Source organism: Bacillus rossius, chromosome 1, assembly GCF_032445375.1.
Source record: "Bacillus rossius redtenbacheri isolate Brsri chromosome 1, Brsri_v3, whole genome shotgun sequence".
In the NCBI taxonomy this organism is placed as follows: Eukaryota; Metazoa; Arthropoda; class Insecta; order Phasmatodea; family Bacillidae; genus Bacillus; species Bacillus rossius.
This window is the reverse complement of record NC_086330.1, coordinates 224,071,857-224,094,015: the sequence shown is the minus strand read 5'-3', so window position 1 is coordinate 224,094,015 and position 22,159 is coordinate 224,071,857.

Below are 22,159 nucleotides of genomic sequence, written 5' to 3'. Positions count from 1 at the left end.
GTTTGCGGCAGGGTGAGAGGGCGGTCGAGGAGGAGGAGGAGGGGTGACAGCGGTTTGTTTGTGCGGGTGTTTTGATCTTCTTGAAGGAGGGGGGGGGGAGGTGTAATAAAGACACCGTCATGGCTTGGCGAAGGGGTGCAATGCCAGCGTCGGCTTGAAAAATATAGATCGGTGTTAACATATACACGAGGGCGCGTTATATGTGCTGCTGCTGATTCTGAACCAGACTTAGAAATTTCAGAAATCTCCAACGGTGCAAAATTGTAAATTGTTAACAAAGAAGTGATCATTGAACGTTATAGTTTTTTTTTTTTCGGATGTACATAACTAAATGCAATTGAAATAACTGGAATGAGATTCTCGGATGTTACCAAACAAATTTAATTTGAAGTAGGCGCCTACTTCTCCCGTTGCCGTTCCTTCACTTCTACCTCCCCTACCCCTTCCTCCCCTCCTTCCCTTCTGACGTTTCGTAACGTAGGCGCCCCCCTCCACTCTCCAAGCTTACGTTCACGTTGGTGGCACCCCCGATTTGATGTCTTTTATATAAGCCTTGGTTCAGCCTTCAGCGGGCCTGTTTCTGTCCGGGGCATCAGTGGTGGTGCGTCGAGGACCATGGGTGTATATGGTCTCGTCAAAAGTTTTCGTTGGTGCCACACGTTTATCACGTTTGAATTGATTTGAACTGCTTGTTGTGGCCAAGTACAGTTGGTACATAACTTCGTTTGGGTTGTTGCCACCCTCTAAAGCTTGCTTTTATACAATGTAGTTATGAGTCGCCTTAGCTTTGGTGAGGTTGACGGACTTCCGTGCCTTTTGATAATTTGATTGGTCACGCGCTTTATGACAGTGTGTGGGCGACGTCATAGCGAGGTATTGCCTGGTAGATCTTTTACCGACGTACCACCACGCCCCGGACAGGCAGCACGTAAGTTTTTTTTTTTGTATTTGTTTTACAATGGGCACAGTTTCTAGTTTTTTTTTAATGTATATTTATGTAATGTTGGCGTTGGTTGATAAGGCACTTGGGCACGCTTGCTCTCGATTCTACTTGACTGTCTCTACTGCCCCTTTTATTTGTACTAGCTTCAATACGCATAAACGTATTTATTATTGATGGTTGTCATTTATCATGCTTAATTAATTTTGTAATAATTTGTTGAATTTGCGAGCGCTTGTTGCTTCCTATAAACTTGTTATACATTATATATATAATTGTAATTTGTTTGAATAGTTTATTAATAAATATACGTTTGTTTTGATATTCCTTTTTTGTCTATTACAGCCATTTTGGCAACACTAATTATTAGCCAGATTCTCTCTGTATGGCTCTACCATAAGAGCACCTTTAATTTACCTAATTGTGTACCGTCTCGACTCTGGAAGTGAGGTTGACTGAGGTGGCTTTCTGCCCCACGACACTTCAAATTGTTGATAATTACTGAATGCAAGTAGTATAAATGTTCCTCCGAGCCCAGGAGTATGATTGTGGATTGGGATTGTCCAACAGTCATCTTGGATTGTGATGTCACAGCATTCATTTTGAATGACCTTAACCTTTGACTTTGAACTTGACCACGGCGACCATCTTGGATTAGTCATCTGGATTCCGCCATCTTTAATGACGCCTTTTTGAATAGCATATTAGCCATTTGGTTTTCTAGAACTTTCTGCTATTTTTAATTATGACATGACCGCTGCAATTTTCGTTAGGACCGCCATCTTAAAAATCTGTAATTATTATAAGAAAAGTATAGGAAAATATTTTAATTTATAAAATAATTTAACTAATCAAATTTTATTAAATTATTATATAAAAACGCAATTGCATCACTGTGTCCTTGGTTCAAACCCAGTGAGGACAAAACTAAAAATGGTGACCGAACCTTCCGCCATGGAAAGCACTGACAGACTGACCTCCCACCACTAATGCCAAGATTTATATGTAGCCTATATAGCCAGCTAGTATGTTGTCATGTTCGCCATCTTGTTTTAGTCTGCTGGAGGCCACTATCTTGTTTTTGTCTGCAGGAGGCCGCCATTTTGTTTTCGTCTGATAAATGATGCTGCTGCAATATTAGTTTACTTTTATCCTCTAGAGTGCACTAAACATTTATTGTCAGGAGGTCCCCCATTAAAGATGCCATCTTTAAAATCAGTAATTTTTAAGATCGAAAATCAAGGAATATTTCTATAATTCATTAAAAAAATCAGCAATTAATTAAATGATTTATTTGAATCTGTCCTTGGTTAGATATATTAATGATGCAAAAAATTTATTTTATGTAAAAAAATATTAATTTTAATAAATATGATGGAAACTCCTAAAAAGAAGCTTGCATTCCTCTACCACCAGTCTCTAGTAAGCATATGATGACATTTTGACCACCATCTTGAAAATTCGTAATATTTAACATAGAAATTCGGGAAAGATTCCCAAAATCATCAAAAAAATCACTAATTAATTTACTGATTGAATCGATAGATTACTGTCCTTGCTTCAATCCTTGTTCAATGCATAAAAGGTAATTTAATTAAAAATACCATATAAGTGACAGGTTAGAGAAATACACCACACATTTATAAACAAAAAATTATTACATGACATGACTACAAAAGAAAGCAAAAAAAAATATTTAATAGTTAATAATATTTAATAGTTGGATTAATTACCTAAGCAAATTCTGTCAACAATTATTTTCACAACTTTTTATTTTGTGCAGTGCAAGACAATGTATAGTACTAAGGCCCGATTTTCCATGTTGATCAACGAAATAATTGAAGCACATCTTACACACATAAATCTTGTGCTGATATATATATATATATATATATATATATATATATATATATATATATATATTGTAATTTGAGGTCTCAGAAGTCGGAAAATTTTTTTAATGTTTTTTATTGCTTCAATTTGTCACAATCAACAAATCGAAATTATCTTTTCTTTCTTGTTTAGTTACCCGAATCGGACAAACCATTTTATCCTTATTTAGCGCATCCACATTAACTAAAACTACAGGGTTATTCTTCTCAGAAAGATTTATCTGATTTATTGGTGGTGGATAATACAGACCAATAAAGTCGTACTTATTCTCCAAAGCATAATACTTTGATGACACGATTTTGATGACTTCCTTCTGGAAATCTTGCCAAAATACTCAATTTAAAACAAAACTTATCGTTCAAGGTTAGACAATTGACTACTGCTCTTTTGTTGACTATCGACTCAGGCAAAGCAATAAATGGTGATGACTGATGGTTTGGAAGCATACCAGCACTTGTTTGTATTCATATGCACATCTTCTGGTGACTACTCAGATGTTACAATGTGAAAAAACGTTTTTTGCATTTGCCGCACTTATATGTCTCCCGAGAGAATGTCAAAGACCTACTACAGGTTATAAGATGTCTTTTCAAGTTATCATGATGTCCAAACTGTTTATTAAACTTGTCGCACTGAAACAGTGTTCTTTGTTCATTATTTGTACATCTGCTCCTTACATGCTGATGGGCATTTGATGGTTTAGTGAATAATGCATCATAGTATTAGCACTGGTGCGTCGAATGTCCGACGTTCGTTGAAGTCTCAGAAATGCTGGCAGACTTTAATAACCAATGGAACAGTACAAGTCGATGCCGGTATCACAGATTGCATCGAAATGTCTGAAGTTAATGGTACCAATGATGTTGGGATTTCCGTGGCTACCGGCGCTGCTGCCATTGAGCTCTCCGCTGTCTTCGGCATCACTGCCGCCGTCGCCTGTGCCATCATGGTTTCCGATGTCGATGGTAGACCGTCCATCACAAACGACTTTAGAACAGCAATTAAATCTCACGAAACTTACTGAAGAGAGCCGAACCGAACTGCACTACGGTTAGAGATGGACTGAGGGTCCTGTCATCTGGAATTTCGTTATATACCCACAGATTTGGTATAGATTACTACATGAGTCAAAATAATGAACTTTGAAATTATTTTTTAATAGGTTAAAATTCAGGTATCTTAAAACTGTAGTAATAAAAACACACAAAACCAAGATTTAGACATTTATTTAGAATAATTACACAATTTCATATTAGGTTAAGGCATTATGAATTTTCATAATCAAAGACCTTAATGCTGCACAGACTACCATGTTAACTCTGGGTACTGTCTCATCGTTTCCGGGTACAACTGGTTCGTAGGTTACTGGCTCAGAAACACAGGTTTCCGACAGGAAATATTTTTCAGCAACGACTGCTTCGGTGATATGTGAACGACAGCATCTGTGACCACAGCTGCAAATTCGTTTTTTTTTTGTTTTATAGTAGTAGTATGTAATAGGGGCTCCGGAAAAAGGATGCAGGATGTGGTGCCGGTGCCGAGCCATATTTCTGATTCTGACGTCACGGTGGCCATCATGGATGAGCTTAACGGGACACAGCGTAACGGGACAAGTAGATTACGGCGGCCATATTGGATGTACGTGACCTTGACCTTTACCCCGGAAGCCATTTTGGATACTCCATCTACGATCCGCCATCTAGGATGCAGCATAACAGGACACGGCGTAACGGGACACGTGGTAACGAGACACAGCGTAACGGAACAAATAGATCACGGTAACCATCTTTGATCCGCCATCTTTAAATCGAGCGCACCACTCATTATGATGAAATTTTCGTCTCTGTCGCCATATAGATTTTTCTGTTCCGCTGGAGGCCGCCATCTTGGATACCGTCGTCTTTGTTTCTGTTGTTTGTTCCTAGTAAGCGCCAGCGTCGCTCTTGATTTTTTTCTGTTCCAATGGAGGCCGCCATCTTGGATACTGTCGACATTGTTTCTGTTGTTTGTTCCTAGATAGCGACAGCGTCGCTCTTGATTTTTTTCTGTTCCACTGGAGGCCGCCATCTTGGATACCGTCAACTTTGTTTATGTTGTTTGTTCCGAGATAGCGACAGCGTCGCTCTTGATTTTTTTCTGTTCCACTGGAGGCCGCCATCTTGGATACCGTCGACTTTGTTTCTGCTGTTTGTTCCTAGAGAGCACCAACGTCGCTCTGTCTCATCACATACGGTCGATTTTCAATTACCTACCATAGCTATTATGATCTTTATCGATATATTAATTTTAATTTTTTTATGCAAAATACATTGGAAGCACTGTGATTCGAACCAGCGTAGCTCTGATCGCTAGGTAGGATAACATACGCATCTAACCGCTCGGCCATCGAGACATTTAACAGACTGATAATTAAATAAGGTAGGTATATAAAAAAAATAACATGCATATTCGGACTTAAAATTTTTTTTTAATTTTATGTACTAATAGCACTGCCTGTTCGAGACAGAACCGCCATCATGGATTATGAGGTCACCGTTCCAATTATCGTTACGGTCGCCATCTTGGATTATATAAATGATGCATGTTTCGTTACGCCCGTCATCTCGGTTGAGTACGATTCCATCGTTTCACTTTATGTTGCGTCTGTCTAATTGGATCCTATTAATATTGAAATTACCGTTATAGTCGCCATCTTGAAATTTAGATGCCATCTTGGAAATCCGTAATTTTTATGTTAGAAAATCGGGAAAAATTCCAACATTCATCAAAAAATTAACTTATTAGAATTCTGATTGATCAGATCGATTCCCGTCCTTGGTTCGAAACCGTTAAGAGCAAACAACCGATCTTTCCTCCACGGAAGCTACCTAGACCGACCTTACACCACCAATACCAAGGTATACATTGTCATCTGGTATGACGTCATGTCCACCACCTTGGCTTCGTCCGCAGTCTGCTAGAGTGTGCTGGCAACATGTTAATATAATTTTCTGTTCACCATACCTTTAACCTCGACTGTTGGCATTAAACTTTTTCATTGACCTTGAAATTTGACCTTGAACTTTAACCTCGACTGTTGGCATTAAACTTTGTCATTGACCTTGAACTTTGACCTTGACTTGAACTTTGACCTTGACATTGAAATTTGACCTTGACCTTGAAATTTGACCTTACCTTGAAATTTGTCCTTGACCTTGATCTTTGACTTTGACCTTGATGACCATCATGGATCCAACATTTTATGATAACTACATGCTACCAGGAGCTACCACCTGCTAGAGGTCATTGCCAACATCTTGTTTTCGTCTGCTGGAGGACACCATCTTGAGTTTTGTGTACTCGTCTTACCATCACGCTAGTTTCATTCTAACCCGATACAGTGCAATAATCTTTTATTACTGAGGTGCCCAACATCCTAACATTTGGACGCCATCTTGAAACCATGTAATTATTTAGCTAGAAATGCGGGAAAAATTCCAAAAGTCAACGAAAAAATGAATTATTAATTTAAAAATTGATTAGATCAGTTCCTGTCCTTGGTTAGATTCTTGAACAGTGACAGTTGTAACTAAATATTAAATAAATTTAAGATTCTGTTTTCCATTACCTTTCGCGGAGTTTATTAATCATTCACTCTACGAAAATCAACTCAAGTCAATATACCTGACCATCTAAATAAATACAGTGCCGCTATGCATTACATGAAAGTCAATTTTTTTGATATTTAGATTAACCTTTAAAATTCACATGTAAAAAACCATCTATACATATACACCAAGCGTCTTCGGACCGCAAGACCGGGTCATGAACAATGTCAGTCATATAGTCCATGAACACAGTACACACACGAAAACGTAATGTACATACAGTACACACAGGAAAACGGAATTTACACACAGTACACACAGGAAAACGGAATTGACACACAGGAAAACGGAATTTACATGCAGGAAAATGAAATGTACACACAGTACACACAGATAAACGGATTGTATACACAGTACACACAGGAAAACGGAATGTACACACAGGAAAACGGATTGTACGCACAGTACACACAGGAAACGGATTGATCACACATACAGTAGCAGAAACGCAGGCTTAGTTGGAAATCAGAATACAAGAAATAAAAACATTAAATTTTTACTTTCAATATTTTATTTATTTCTCAACATTACACAAATACAAGTAAAAGGAGCCATTATTGTATGTAGCCAGCTTTCCTCAGTTCTTTGAGTATGATGGATATTTCTTTGATGAACGAATATTTTCCTGCACAAAGCGAGCCATGTAGAAGTCTTAGCCGATCAACCAATATGTTTGGATCTTTCCATGATGTGTAATCAATCTCATCTACCACGATCTTACTTGCTCGTTTATTATACATACTTTTAATATCACAATCGTCCCAGTGATCATAATAAGCATTATCAGATTTATTTATTATAACACGTCGTTTCCATCGTTTCTGTCTCAGGACACCGCCACATTCTTCGATCTTGTCAGCTTTAGGTGCTTCATCACAGTCTATGCCTTTGTCAACAGCCTCAGAATCACTGTAACAATCACTGTAGAAGACTTCCTCTTCACCCAGATAACCGTATAAATTTGATATCGATGATGTCGAACTGTCTTCATCGTCTTCTTGCTTCCTTTTTAGTAGTCTAATCATTTTTACAAATAATGGAGGATCTACTGAATATAGGCTTGAATGTATTCTCACTTTTCACGGTGTTGATACTTCCACTAGTTTCAGTCTTCCCGAAGCCATCAGCATCCTTCAAATTATGTTCTTCGTCACGATCGGGTGAGCTAATACCATCACGCTCAGGACAAGGAAAATTATTGTCGTAATGCAGATCACTCTTCTTTAGTCTAGTGAATCCATCGATGTGGTCTATGCCGTAAGTAGGCTTGGCTTTACATGTTCTACCATGTCTTTTTAAGATGTCAGTTCGTGTTAACAACCTGTTACACCGATTACAGCTTAACATTTTGCGTAGTGGGTTTTTAGCACAATCATTCCTCTCATGACGTCTAGCAGTCCTTCTCATGACATAATCCTTGCCACAGTATCTACAGCGGATTCCTTCCGATTCAGGTGCAGATAACAAACCATGATCCATGTTAGCTTCTGTGACTAATGTTAGATACAAACTGACTGTTTTCCAATTGGAACCATTTTTCCATTTTTTAAATAGAATTTTTTAAATATTTCATCAGCGAGAGTTAAGTTATCTAATGCAAAGCAAATTGCTGCAAGTAGTTCTGCTTGTCAACAACAGATGTCGACACAGTTTTGCTTGCAGGTAAATATAATTATTTTTTTTTTATGTGGTATGCGGGATGCTCACTAATGATCGCAAAAGAAGGAAGGTTTCGCTAGACATCAAGGAGAAGGAAGTTCGTCCTTCGTGATAGTGTTTCTCTTCCGTCATATCAGATATTTTTGGACTGAGTAATGTTTTTTATTTTTTTAAATCTACCTTATATAAAAATGTTGTCAGTTTTGATTTAGTACCAGAAATTAACAATTTATTTGCATCACAGGATAAAATGACATAACTCATTACGTAAAAAGTCCTTCATGCGGAGATCAATTTCTCATCTGTAACCAGAAGCGCTCGGAGAAAATCATCAGATGTCTAGTCAGGAATAATGAGAAGCACTAAAAGAAAACCATCAAAATATTGTCAATAATAATCAGGAGCACACGGAGAAAACCACCATTATATTGACAAGAATAATCAGTAGCACACGTAGAAAACCATCAAAATATTGTCAATAATAATCAGTAGCCACGTAGAAATCCATCAAAATATTGTCAAGAATAATCAGTAGCTCACGGAGAAAACCACCATAATATTGACTAGAATAATCAGTAGCACACGGAGAAAACCACCATAATATTGAAAAGAATAATCAGTAGCACACGGAGAAAACCACCATAACATTGACAAGAGTAATCGGAAGCACACGGTGAAAACCACCTCAAGTTTTCTTTAATGACATGAAATTACAGAAAAAATAAATAAAAAAATAAAAATAAAAACGAAAAAATACAAAGGATTCTGGCTTGTACTAGAACTTAACTTTGCACAACAATGAGAAGTTCAGACGCTAGCAGAATCATTTGTATTTTGTCGTTTTCATTTTTATTTTTATTTTTTAAGAATTTTTTTTGTAATTTAATGTCATTAAAGAAAACTTGAGGCGGTTTTCTACGTGTGCTACTGATTATTCTTGTCAATATAATGGTGGTTTTCTCCGTGTGCTACTGATTATTCCTGTCAATATTATGGTGGCTTTCTCCGTGTGCTACTGATTATTCCAGTCAATATTATGGTGGTTTTCTCCGTGAGCTACTGATTATTCTTGACAATATTTTGATGGATTTCTACGTGGCTACTGATTATTATTGACAATATTTTGATGGTTTTCTACGTGTGCTACTGATTATTCTTGTCAATATAATGGTGGTTTTCTCCGTGTGCTCCTGATTATTATTGACAATATTTTGATGGTTTTCTTTTAGTGCTTCTCATTATTCCTGACTAGACATCTGATGATTTTCTCCGAGCGCTTCTGGTTACAGATGAGAAATTGATCTCCGCATGAAGGACTTTTTACGTAATGAGTTATGTCATTTTATCCTGTGATGCAAATAAATTGTTAATTTCTGGTACTAAATCAAAACTGACAACATTTTTATATAAGGTAGATTTAAAAAAATAAAAAACATTACTCAGTCCAAAAATATCTGATATGACGGAAGAGAAACACTATCACGAAGGACGAACTTCCTTCTCCTTGATGTCTAGCGAAACCTTCCTTCTTTTGCGATCATTAGTGAGCATCCCGCATACCACATAAAAAAAAAATAATTATATTTACCTGCAAGCAAAACTGTGTCGACATCTGTTGTTGACAAGCAGAACTACTTGCAGCAATTTGCTTTGCATTAGATAACTTAACTCTCGCTGATGAAATATTTAAAAAATTCTATTTAAAAAATGGAAAAATGGTTCCAATTGGAAAACAGTCAGTTTGTATCTAACATTAGTCACAGAAGCTAACATGGATCATGGTTTGTTATCTGCACCTGAATCGGAAGGAATCCGCTGTAGATACTGTGGCAAGGATTATTTCATGAGAAGGACTGCTAGACGTCATGAGAGGAATGATTGTGCTAAAAACCCACTACGCAAAATGTTAAGCTGTAATCGGTGTAACAGGTTGTTAACACGAACTGACATCTTAAAGAGATATGATAGAACATGTAAAGCCAAGCCTACTTACGGCATAGACCACATCGATGGATTCACTAGACTAAAGAAGAGTGATCTGCATTACGACAATAATTTTCCTTGTCCTGAGCGTGATGGTATTAGCTCACCCGATCGTGACGAAGAACATAATTTGAAGGATGCTGATGGCTTCGGGAAGACTGAAACTAGTGGAAGTATCAACACCGTGAAAAGTGAGAATACATTCAAGCCTATATTCAGTAGATCCTCCATTATTTGTAAAAATGATTTGACTACTAAAAAGGAAGCAAGAAGACGATGAAGACAGTTCGACATCATCGATATCAAATTCATACGGTTATCTGGGTGAAGAGGAAGTCTTCTACAGTGATTGTTACAGTGACTCTGAGGCTGTTGACAAAGGCATAGACTGTGATGAAGCACCTAAAGCTGACAAGATCGAAGAATGTGGCGGTGTCCTGAGACAGAAACGATGGAAACGACGTGTTATAATAAATAAATCTGATAATGCTTATTATGATCACTGGGACGATTGTGATATTAAAAGTATGTATAATAAACAAGCAAGTAAGATCGTGGTAGAAGAGATTGATTACACATGATGGAAAGATCCAAACATATTGGTTGACCGGCTGAGACTTCTACATGGCTCGCTTTGTGCAGGAAACTATTCGTGCATCAAAGAAATATCCATCATACTCAAAGAACTGAGGAAAGCTGGCTACATACAATAATGGCTCCTTTTACTTGTATTTGTGTAATGTTGAGAAATAAATTAAATTTTGAAAGTAAAAATTTAATGTTTTTATTTTTTGTATTCTGATTTCCAACTAAGCCTGTGTTTCCGCTACTGTATGTGTGATCAATCTGTTACCTGTTTGTACTGTGCGTACAATCCGTTTTCCTGTGTGTACTTTTCGTTTTCCTGTGTGTACTGTGTATACAATCCGTTTTCCTGTGTGTACTGTGTCTACATTTCATTTTCTTGCGTGTAAATTCCGTTTTCCTGTGTGTACATAACATTTTCCTGTGTGTACATTCCGTTTTCCTGTGTGTCAGTTCCGTTTTCCTGTGTGTACTGTGTGTAAATTCCGTTTTCCTGTGTGTACTGTATGTACATTACGTTTTCCTGTGTGTACTGTGTTCATGGACTATATGACTGACATTGTTCATGACCCGGTCTTGCGGTCCGAAGACGCTTGTTGTATATGTATAGATGGTTTTGTACATGTGAATTTTAAAGGTTAATCTTAATATCAAAAAAATTGACTTTCATGTAATGCATAGCGGCATTGAATTTATTTAGATGGTCAGGTATATTGACTTGAGTTGATTTTCGTAGAGTGAATGATTAATAAACTCCGCGTAAGGTAATGGAAAACAGAATCTAAAATTTATTTAATATTTAGTTACAACTGTCACTGTTCAAGAATCGAACCAAGGACAGGAACTGATCTAATCAATTTTTAAATTAATAATTTATTTTTTCGTTGACTTTTGGAATTTTTCCCGCATTTCTAGCTAAATAATTACATGGTTTCAAGATGGCGTCCAAATTTTAAGATGTTGGGCTGTAACGGGTTAGAATGAAACCAGCGTGATGGTAAGACGAGTACACAACACTCAAGATGGTGTCCTCCAGCAGACGAAAACAAGATGTTGGCAATGACCTCTAGCAGGTGGTAGCTCCTGGTAGCATGTAGTTATCATAAAATGTTGGATCTATGATGGTCATCAAGGTCAAAGTCAAAGATCAAGGTCAAGGACAAATTTCAAGGTAAGGTCAAATTTCAAGGTCAAGGTCAAATTTCAATGTAAAGGTCAAAGTTCAAGTCAAGGTCAAAGTTCAAGGTCAATGACAAAGTTTAATTCCAACAGTCGAAATTAAAGTTCAAGGTCAAATTTCAAGGTCAATGACAAAGTTTAATGCTAACAGTCGAGGTTAAAGGTATGGTGAACAGAAAATTATATTAACATGTTGCCAGCACACTCTAGCAGACTGCGGACGAAGCCAAGGTGGTGGACATGACGTCATACCAGATGACAATGTATACCTTGGTATTGGTGGTGTAAGGTCGGTCTAGGTAGCTTCCGTGGAGGAAAGATCGGTTGTTTGCTCTTAACGGTTTTGAACCAAGGACGGGAATCGATCTGATCAATCAGAATTCTAATAAGTTAATTTTTTGATGAATGTTGGAATTTTTCCCGATTTTCTAACATAAAAATTACGGATTTCCAAGATGGCATCTAAATTTCAAGATGGCGACTATAACGGTAATTTCAATATTAATAGGATCCAATTAGACAGACGCAACATAAAGTGAAACGATGGAATCGTACTTTACCGAGATGACGGGCCTAACGAAACATGCATCATTTATATAATCCAAGATGGCGACCGTAACGATAATTGCAATCGTGACCTCATAATCCATGATGGCGGTTCTGTATCGAACAGGCAGTGCTATTAGTACATAAAATTAAAAAAAAATTTAAGTCCGAATATGCATGTTATTTTTTTTATATACCTACCTTATTTAATTATCAGTTTGTTAAATGTCTCGATGGCCGAGCGGTTAAATGCGTATGTTTTCCTACCTAGCGATCAGAGCTACGCTGGTTCGAATCACAGTGCTTCCAATGTATTTTGCATAAAAAAATTAAAATTAATATATCGATAAAGATCATAATAGCTATGGTAGGTAATTGAACATCGACCGTATGTGATGAGACAGAGCGACGTTGGTGCTCTCTAGGAACAAACAGCAGAAACAAAGTCGACGGTATCCAAGATGGCGGCCTCCAGTGGAACAGAAAAAAATCAAGAGCGACGCTGTCGCTATCTCGGAACAAACAACAGAAACAAAGTCGACGGTATCCAAGATGGCGGCCTCCAGCGGAACAGAGAAATCTTTATGGCGACAGAGACGAAAATTTCATCATAATGAGTGGTGCGCTCGATTTAAAGATGGCGGATCAAAGATGGCCACCGTGATCTACTTGTCCCGTTACGCTGTGTCTCGTTACGCCGTGTCCCGTTTCACCATGTCCTGTTACGCCGTGTCCTGTTATGCTGCATCCTATATGGCGGATCCAAGATGGAGGATCGAAAATGGCTGCCGGGGTAAAGGTCAAGGTCACATTCATCTAAGATGGCCGCCGTAACCTACTTGTCCCGTTACGCTGTGTCCCGTTAATCTCATCCAAGATGGCCGCCGTGACGTCAGATTAAGAGATGTTGCTCGGCACCGGCACCACATTCTGCATCCTGTTTCCGGAGCCCCTATTACATACTACTTATAGTTTACATTTTTTTATATAGTTTTAGTTTTTGTAGTATAGTTTACGTTTTTGATGTATAGTTTCCGATTTGTTAAATAGTTTCCGTTTTTTGCTGTATAGTTTCCATTTTTGCTTTATAGTTTCCATTTTTGCTATATGGTTTCAGTTTTTGTTGTATAGCCTTTTTGATGTGTATGTATTTTTCTTTTCTTGAGAATTTGGTTTTTGTAGCATCCGAGTTTATTTTAGTAAATATAATTTAGCCTGTATACTGTTTATAATTTTAACATAGGCCTAAAACCTGAATTTCTCAAAGTAATCATATTAAAAAGATTTAAAATTAAAATATATACGCAAACATTAAAATATCTGCTTCCATGCAGCTTTTTAAACACATGTATGCAAACATGGACTTCGTTTGAAAAGTACAATGAAATTATACGAAAACATTTAATAATATCTGCTTCCATGCAACTTTTTAAACACGGGTACGCAAACACGGACTTGTTTTGTAAAGTACATTGAAATTATATGCAAACATTTAAGAATATCTACTTCCATGCTGCTTTTTAAACACGAATACGCATACATGTTACTGCTTAGAAGATACGTCAATAAAAATATAACTTACGTTTGAGGACTCTGAAAAATTTCTGGTTCTGAACAGTGTAGGATGGAGTAAATAAATAACATTAACTAAAATATTTAAATTATCATTACTATAATCATCGCATCCGCAACTTTGAGACGATTATTTGGATATATGATAACATATACCTCAGACTATACAATTAAACATCATAAATGACTGTATTTAACAAAAAGTGGCGGTCTTAAACAAAATGATTGTGGATTTTGGGGATTTTGTGGACTTTGTTATTTATTTTAACTTAATTTATGAATTGTTTGGTCTATTATGGTCAAAACAACACTGGTAGGATATATAAACTCGTCCTTGCATACACTAACATACTTTAGAAACCTACACCCGATGACGACATCAGTAGTTTGTGAAAGGGGCTCCGGGCCCAAGCTTCAGGTTGTGGATTGTGAATGTCGGGGATTCTGACGTCACGGCGGCCATCTTGGAATTAAAAATTCCTTAAAATTCCTCAAAAATGTCTCAAAATGACTCAAAAGTTCTCGTTTTGAAGAACATTTTCCCGTTTTAGTCCTTAAAAATACCAGCGACTAGAAATGTCCATATTATGGGTTAAACATCCATGTATACAGCCTCCGATAAGCTTCTTTTAGGATTATGACGTCACCGTTGCAATTTACGTTACGGCCGCCATCTTGAAAATCTTTATTTATTATCCGATTTTAAAGAAAAACATTTAAAATGTATAAAAAATTTAATTAATACAAACATAAAATTTAATAAAAAATATTTTAAAAACATACTTTTACGACATGGAGCTCGCAGTCCTCGGTTCGAACTCGGTAGAGGAAAAAAATAAAAATGGCAACCGAACCTTCTTCCAATGAAGCCGCTGGCCAACTGACTCCCCCACCACTTATGTCAAAGTATATATATCGTCACCTAGTATGATGTCATGTCTGCCATCTTAAAAATCCGTACATTTTATGCGAGAAAAATGGGAAAATTTAAAAAAACAATAAAAAAATTAATAAAATATCTCTTAAAAACCACTGTTGCACTCATTTTACGGTCGCCATCTTGGATTATATAAATGTTGCATGTTTCGTTACGCCCGCCATCTTGGTTGAGAAAGATATCATTGTTACACTTTACGTTACGAACGCCATATTGGATCCTATTATTGTTGCATGTTTATTTACGGCCGCCATTTTGAAAATCCGTAATTTCGATGCTAGAAATTCCGAAAAATTTCCAAAAAATAATTTTCAAATCGCCAACTTCAAATGTTTAGTTATTAAAACAATTTCGGTCCTCGGTTCGAATTCCGGCGACAGTAAACCAGTAATTTATTAATATATTTAAAAAAATTCCAAATAAAAACTAATAAAAATGTGTTACACCACTAGCAACATTCTGAATTGTGTCACCACTTGTATCTATTATTTTTACAAACACCATCTTGAAAATCTTTATTTATTATCCGATTTTAGTAAAAAAAAGTTCAAAATTCATCAAAAATTAACTTATTAGAATACTGATTGATTAGATCGATTCCTGTCCTTGGTTCGAAACCGGTAAGAGCTAAAAATAAAAAAAATAAAAACAAATGTTCCTTCACAGAAGCTACCTAGACTGACCTCACACCACCAATACCAAGGTATATATATCGTCAACTGGTATGACGTCATGTCCGCCACCTTGTCTTCGTCCGCTGGAGGCCGCCATCTTGTTTTCGTCTTCAAGTGTGCTAGCGCCATGTTAGTATAACGTTTTGTTCACCATACCTTTGACCTCGACTGTTGGCACTGAACTTTGACCTTGACATTGAACTATGACCTTCACCTTGAAATTTCACCTTGACCTTGAACTTTGACCTTAATATTTGATCTGGACCTTGAGATTTGTTCTTGACTTGGAAATTTGACCTTGACCTTGAACTTTGACCTTAAATTTTGACCATGATCTTGAGAATTGACCTTGACATTGATATTTGACCTAGACCTTGAACTTTAAACTTGACCTTGAACTTAAACTTTGAACTTGAACTTGAACTTGAAATTTGACTTTGACATTGACGATCATCATGGATCCGACATTTTATGTTCAGTTCATGCTACCAGGAGCTACCACCTGTTAGAGTACACTGCCATTATCTTGTTTTCGTCTGCTGGAGGACACCATCCTGTGTGTGTGCTCGTCTTACCATCATTACCATCATTACCATCATGCTAGTTTTATTATAACCCGCTAGAGTGCAGTAATCATTTATTATTACTGAGGTGCCAGCCATCTTGAAATTTGGTCGCCATATAGGAATCGTGTAATTATTTAGCTAGAAATTCGGGAAAAAATCCAAAATTCATTAAATAAATTTGCAATTAATATACATATTGATTCGACGAATACTGTTCTTGTTTCGATCCCTGGGCGATGCAAAACATCTTAATTTTATGTAAAAAAAATATAAATTTCAATAAATAATTATCAAAGTCCTAAAAGAAGTATAGTTTCCTAATCAACCATCATCCTTTAAGCCATTACAGCCGTGTGCTCCTGATTATTCCTGTGGTTTCATCAGTTGCTTCTGTCTATACCGAGAAACCGTTTTCTGCATGAAGGATTTTTTACCTAATATGGCATGACATTTTATTTGGAGTTACATTTAGTTCGTGAATTTCTGCTAGTAAAGCAGCACTTGTAATTTTTTTTTACCAGGTGTAATTTAAAAAATAAACAACCATTACTCAGTCAAATAATACACCATGAGACATCTGTGAAGCACTAACATGCAAGACGAACTTCCTTCCCCTTGGTGTCTAGTGAAGCCATCCTTCTTTTGCGTTCGTTAGTGAGCATCCCGCATCCCACATAAAAGAACTAAATAATATTTACTTGTAAGCAACATGTGATTTCATTTTTTGATAATAATCGACACTACTTTAGACAGGTTATTTTGCATGAAATAAATTAACTCTCACCACTGAATGGTGCTATTGTAATCAGTTAAAGCCAAGTAGTATCGTAGCCACGTAGCCTTGTGTCCTGTTAGCTACATAGTACTGTAGCCTCGCAGTAGTATGTGAATGGGGCTCCTGGAACTGGCTTCTGGCTGTGGTTCCTGGTGCCGAGCCACCATCTTGGATTGTGACGTATGGCGGCCATCTTGGATGGGTGTGACCTTGACCTTCGACCTTGACCCCGGCGGCCATATTGGATCTGCCATCTTGGATCCGCCATCTTGGATGATGACATTTTGTTTTCTCGAACTTTCCAGCATTTCGTTTTCCGCCATTTTTAATATTGACGTCACATCTGCAATTTCCATTACGCCCACCATCTTTAACTTTTTTATTTATTAACCGATTTTATTGAAAAAAATTCCTAAATTCATCAAAAAATTAACTTATTATAATTCTGATTGTATAGATCTATTTCCGTCCTTGGTTCGAAACCGCTAAGTGCAAAAAAACATCAGATCCTTCCTCCACAGAAACCACCTACAGACTGACCTACCACCAATACCGAGGTATATTTCGTCACCTGGTATGACGTCATGTCAGCCATCTTGCCTTCGTCCGCTAGAGACCATCATCTTGATTTCGTCTGCTAGAGTGTGCTGGCGACATGTTAATATAATTTTCTGTTCACCATACCTTTAAAATCGACTGTTGACATTGAAATTTGTCATTGACCTTGAACTTTGACCTTGACCTTGACCTTGAACTTTGACCTTGACAATTACCTTTTACCTTGACCATTACCTTTTACCTTGACCATTACCTTTTACCTTGACCAGTACCTTTTACCTTGACCATTACCTTTGACCATGAACTTAAAACTTGACATTGTCCTTGAAATTTGACCTTGACCTTGATCTTTGACTTTGACCTTGACGACCATCATGGATCCTACATTTTGTTCAGTAGGCCTACATGCTACCAGGAGCTACCGCCTGCTAGTGGTCGTTTACACCATCTTGTTTTCGTCTGCTGGAGGACACCATCTTGTGTGTACTCGTCTTACCATCATGCTAGTTTTATTCTAACCCGATACAGTGCAGTAATAATTTATTATTACTGAGGTGCGCACCATCTTGAAATTTGGGCGCCATCTTGAAATCATGTAATTATTTAGCTAGAAATGCGGGAAAAATTCCAAAATTCGCCGAAAAAATCAATTATTAATTTACAAATTGATTAGATCAGTTCCTATCCTTGATTCAATTCTTGACCAGCGACAGTTGTAACTAAATATTAAATAAATTTTAGATTCTGTTCTCCATTACCTTTCGCGGAGTTTATTAATCATTCACTCTACGAAAAACAACTAAAGTCAATATACCTGACCAACTAATTAAATACAGTGACGATTAGCCTATCATGTAAGTATAATTTTTCGATAATCTGAATAACTTATAAGCCGTTCATGTACAAAGCCATCCATACATATAGACCAAGTGTCTCCGGACCATGAGACCGGCTCATAAACAATATCAGACGTATAGGCTAGTCATTTCCGGACCACATGACCTTCTTCGTCGTTAGCTAATTATATTCAATTAGACCATCGTGACATTTATATACATACTAAAGGACCAAATGACCTTGAAAAACATTTTAGTAACACCAAGAGGTTTTGAACTAGTAAATATTCAGTCACTGTATATTTTACTACGCGAAATCAACAAAAATGAAGCACCATCAATGAAAAGGCAGCTTATTTTGGATGCACCGTCAATAAAAAGGAAGCACATTCTACAAAACGAAAGCTCATTTAACGGAAAGGAGGTACATTCTCACGTACATTCAACTCGGTAGGATGCAATCGTCAATGTTAAGTTAGGATATTATGTCTCCATAAGTCTATGAATCTATCAGTCTGTAGTTCCACTGCTGAGTCAGAGTATCAGTACAGACATTAGTTTTTTTTTGTTGCCTTAGGCATAGTCGACGAGATATTTTAAGTCTACTGAGCTAAATGCCAGTGTGGACTAGGTAATGCAGTGTATGCATTCTCTTCGACGTTATTGTTCTCACTTCTATGGATGGTGTAGTGAGCGTTTGAATTAGTCTGAACTGCGAATAGTAGCACAATGCTGCAAGTTATTTATACAAATGAAGGTGATTTGAAATATAGTGATTATATTATGTCAAGGTCTTAGTTGAAGTTACTACTGGTAAATAGAGTAAAAATATTAGTATCAGGTAGGAAACGATGCCCTGGTTGATTAAATTTATATATATATATATATATATATATATATATATATATATATATATATATATATATATATATATATTAGTATCAGGTAGGAAACGATGCCCTGGTTGATTAAATTTATATATATATATATATAAATTTAATCAACCAGGGCATCGTTTCCTACCTGATACTAATATTTTTACTCTATTTATCAGTAGTAACTTCAACTAAGACCTTGACATAATATAATCACTATATTTCAAATCACCTTCATTTGTATAAATAACTTGCAGCATTGTGCTACTATTCGCAGTTCAGACTAATTCAAACGCTCACTACACTATCCATAGAAGTGAGAACAATATATATATATATATATATAAAACATAATGATCGCTGACTATATACTATCTGTTTGATTTTCAATCAAACTTTAGAACTTTACACATGATCTGTTTGCACACTCTATGTAAATATGGCACTTCTTCAAATTTTAATTCCTGGAACGACGAGATTACTTTTCTAGATAGTTCATTGTTAACTAGGTGTTTACATTACAATTATACAATTCTACGCATATTCGAAGTTTAAAAAAAAAGTTTTAATTTAAAAATATATATCTTGTAAACCATGTACAATACGAGATTAATATCAGCGACACAAAACACACCAGATATAACATATACGCTATATTATTTTGTGGATCGACTTTGGTCTTCATAGATGTATGTGTGATAATTGTATATGAAGAATGTTTTTTTTTTGTGTTTTAAGAGTTAAATGTTTAAGAACTGTTTTTTTTAATATCGAACTTTATACGATATGACAAACTTATCACTTGTGCATGTTTTAGGCTGCTGGGTACGGTGGGATAAATAGTGGGAAACATGTGTACCGCTGTTTATCTTTTTTGGGAGAATGATTGAAGTTAAAGCTAGATAATTTTGGAAGTAAGTAATATAATGTCGTATAATTGTCTGAGACTTTTTATATTTTTAAAAATATTTAAAATTTCTGAATAAAAAACATGGAAAAAAAGCCATTTTTAACATTATGAGTAGGGAGAGCGTGCCGACTCTGGAACATAGACGAGGGGGGAGCGGGGTAATCCGGGGATTATCCCATTTTTTATGGTTTTTTACGCATTTTTTATGGTTTTTTATGTGCAAATCTAGTTTTTTATGCGCTAATCCAGTGGCTAATCCGGAGATCCGCAAATCCGCAAATCCGCAAATCCGCAAATCCGGAGATCCGCAAATCCGCAAATCCGGAGATCCGCAAATCCGCAAATCCGCAAATCCGCAAATCGCAAATTCGCAAATCCGCCATTTTTGTATTTCTAGAAATTTCCACCAACTTCGAATTGTGACGTCATGATTCTGTGTCGTCTGCTGGAGGCTGTCATCTTGATTTCTTCTGGCCGCAATCTTGTTTCGTCTGCTGGAGGCCGTCATCTTGTACCAACTTCGAATCGTGACGTCATGATTCTGTGTCGTCTGCTGGAGGCTGCCATATTGATTTCTTCTGGCCGCCATCTTGTTTCGTCTGCTGGAGGCCGCCATCTTGATTTTTCCTGGCCGCCATCTTGTTTCGTCTGCTGGAGGCCGCCATCTTGTGTGACGTCATATAGTTCTGTTGGTCGCCACCAGGTAGCAGCAGGTATTATTTTTCCTTTAACTAAAATATTTTCAGTGCCGAGGCTGTGATTCGATCCATGGGACGTGAAAACAATGATAATGTCGAGGTTAGAAAGCAGAGACGCTAACCACAGGACCACGAGACCAGTTGGGATATAGTGGAATAAATAATCTATATATGCTACGTACTGATGTCAAGTTTATGATAAAAGGGGGAGGGTATTTTTGCCTTCCTTAATGCATACCTAAGGCGCCACATTTGAAATTAAAATCATTATACAGCCGCCATCTTTAATTCCAGCACAGACTACCAGATGGCGCCAAAATCAAACATTAGTTGCCAGAGGTGCCGCCATCTTGATTCTCAAGTTGGCTACCAGAGTGTGCCACCAACGCCATCTTTTAGTTCATATAATCGATACCAGATGACGCCACCATCGCCATCTTTATTTCATATTTCAGCTGCCAGGGCGCAGCACCATTCGATAGGTCGAATGCTAATCGATATATTTACTTTTATTTCATATTTCAGCTGCCAGGGCGCAGCACCATTCGATAGGTCGAATGCTAATCGATATATTTACTTTTATTTTATATTTCAGCTGCCAGGGCGCAGCACCATTCAATAGGTCGAATGCTAATCGATATATTTAGTAACAAGTGTTGCTACCAGAGGGCGCGATATTTATATTTAAAAAATATTACAACCTTTAAACAATTCTCCGCCATCTTGGATTCAACAGCCCCACCATCTTAGAAGCACATGATACACCCAAGGACTCGTTCCAATACATGCACAGAGTGCACCGAAAAGATTGTTCCCTTACATGCACAGAGTGCACCATATTGAATGATCATGATATGTGTTCCTTTATATGCATCAGAAGCAGGCATAAGAAATTTTTTTTATAGGCATACTTTAGTGTTAGCTTTCCTGTAATGCATTTAATAATAGTGTAAGCTCATTATTATTATTTAGTGATAGTGAATTTTTAACTATGATGTGTAGTCTCATTCTCTTCGTTTCGATGTGGCGGAAGATTCTCTGGAGTGTAAGCTAAAAAAAAAAAAAAACTTGTGTTTGAATTTATAGTGGTATGCTGCTTTCCACATCACCTTAGAGACTATGTCTCAGGAGGTACTGCATTAGATGCGTTAACTCCTTTTTTTATATACATGGTGAGTTTCCCCTAAAGGCCTATTTTCCATGTTTAACAAGGGTGCAAGCATTATGCTTCACCGTCACTCTCTCCGAAGCCGCTGTCCACTCCATCATCTGGCTCCACTTGCTCTTGAGCCTCCATTACAGCTTCAAGGCATGCTATAATACCGT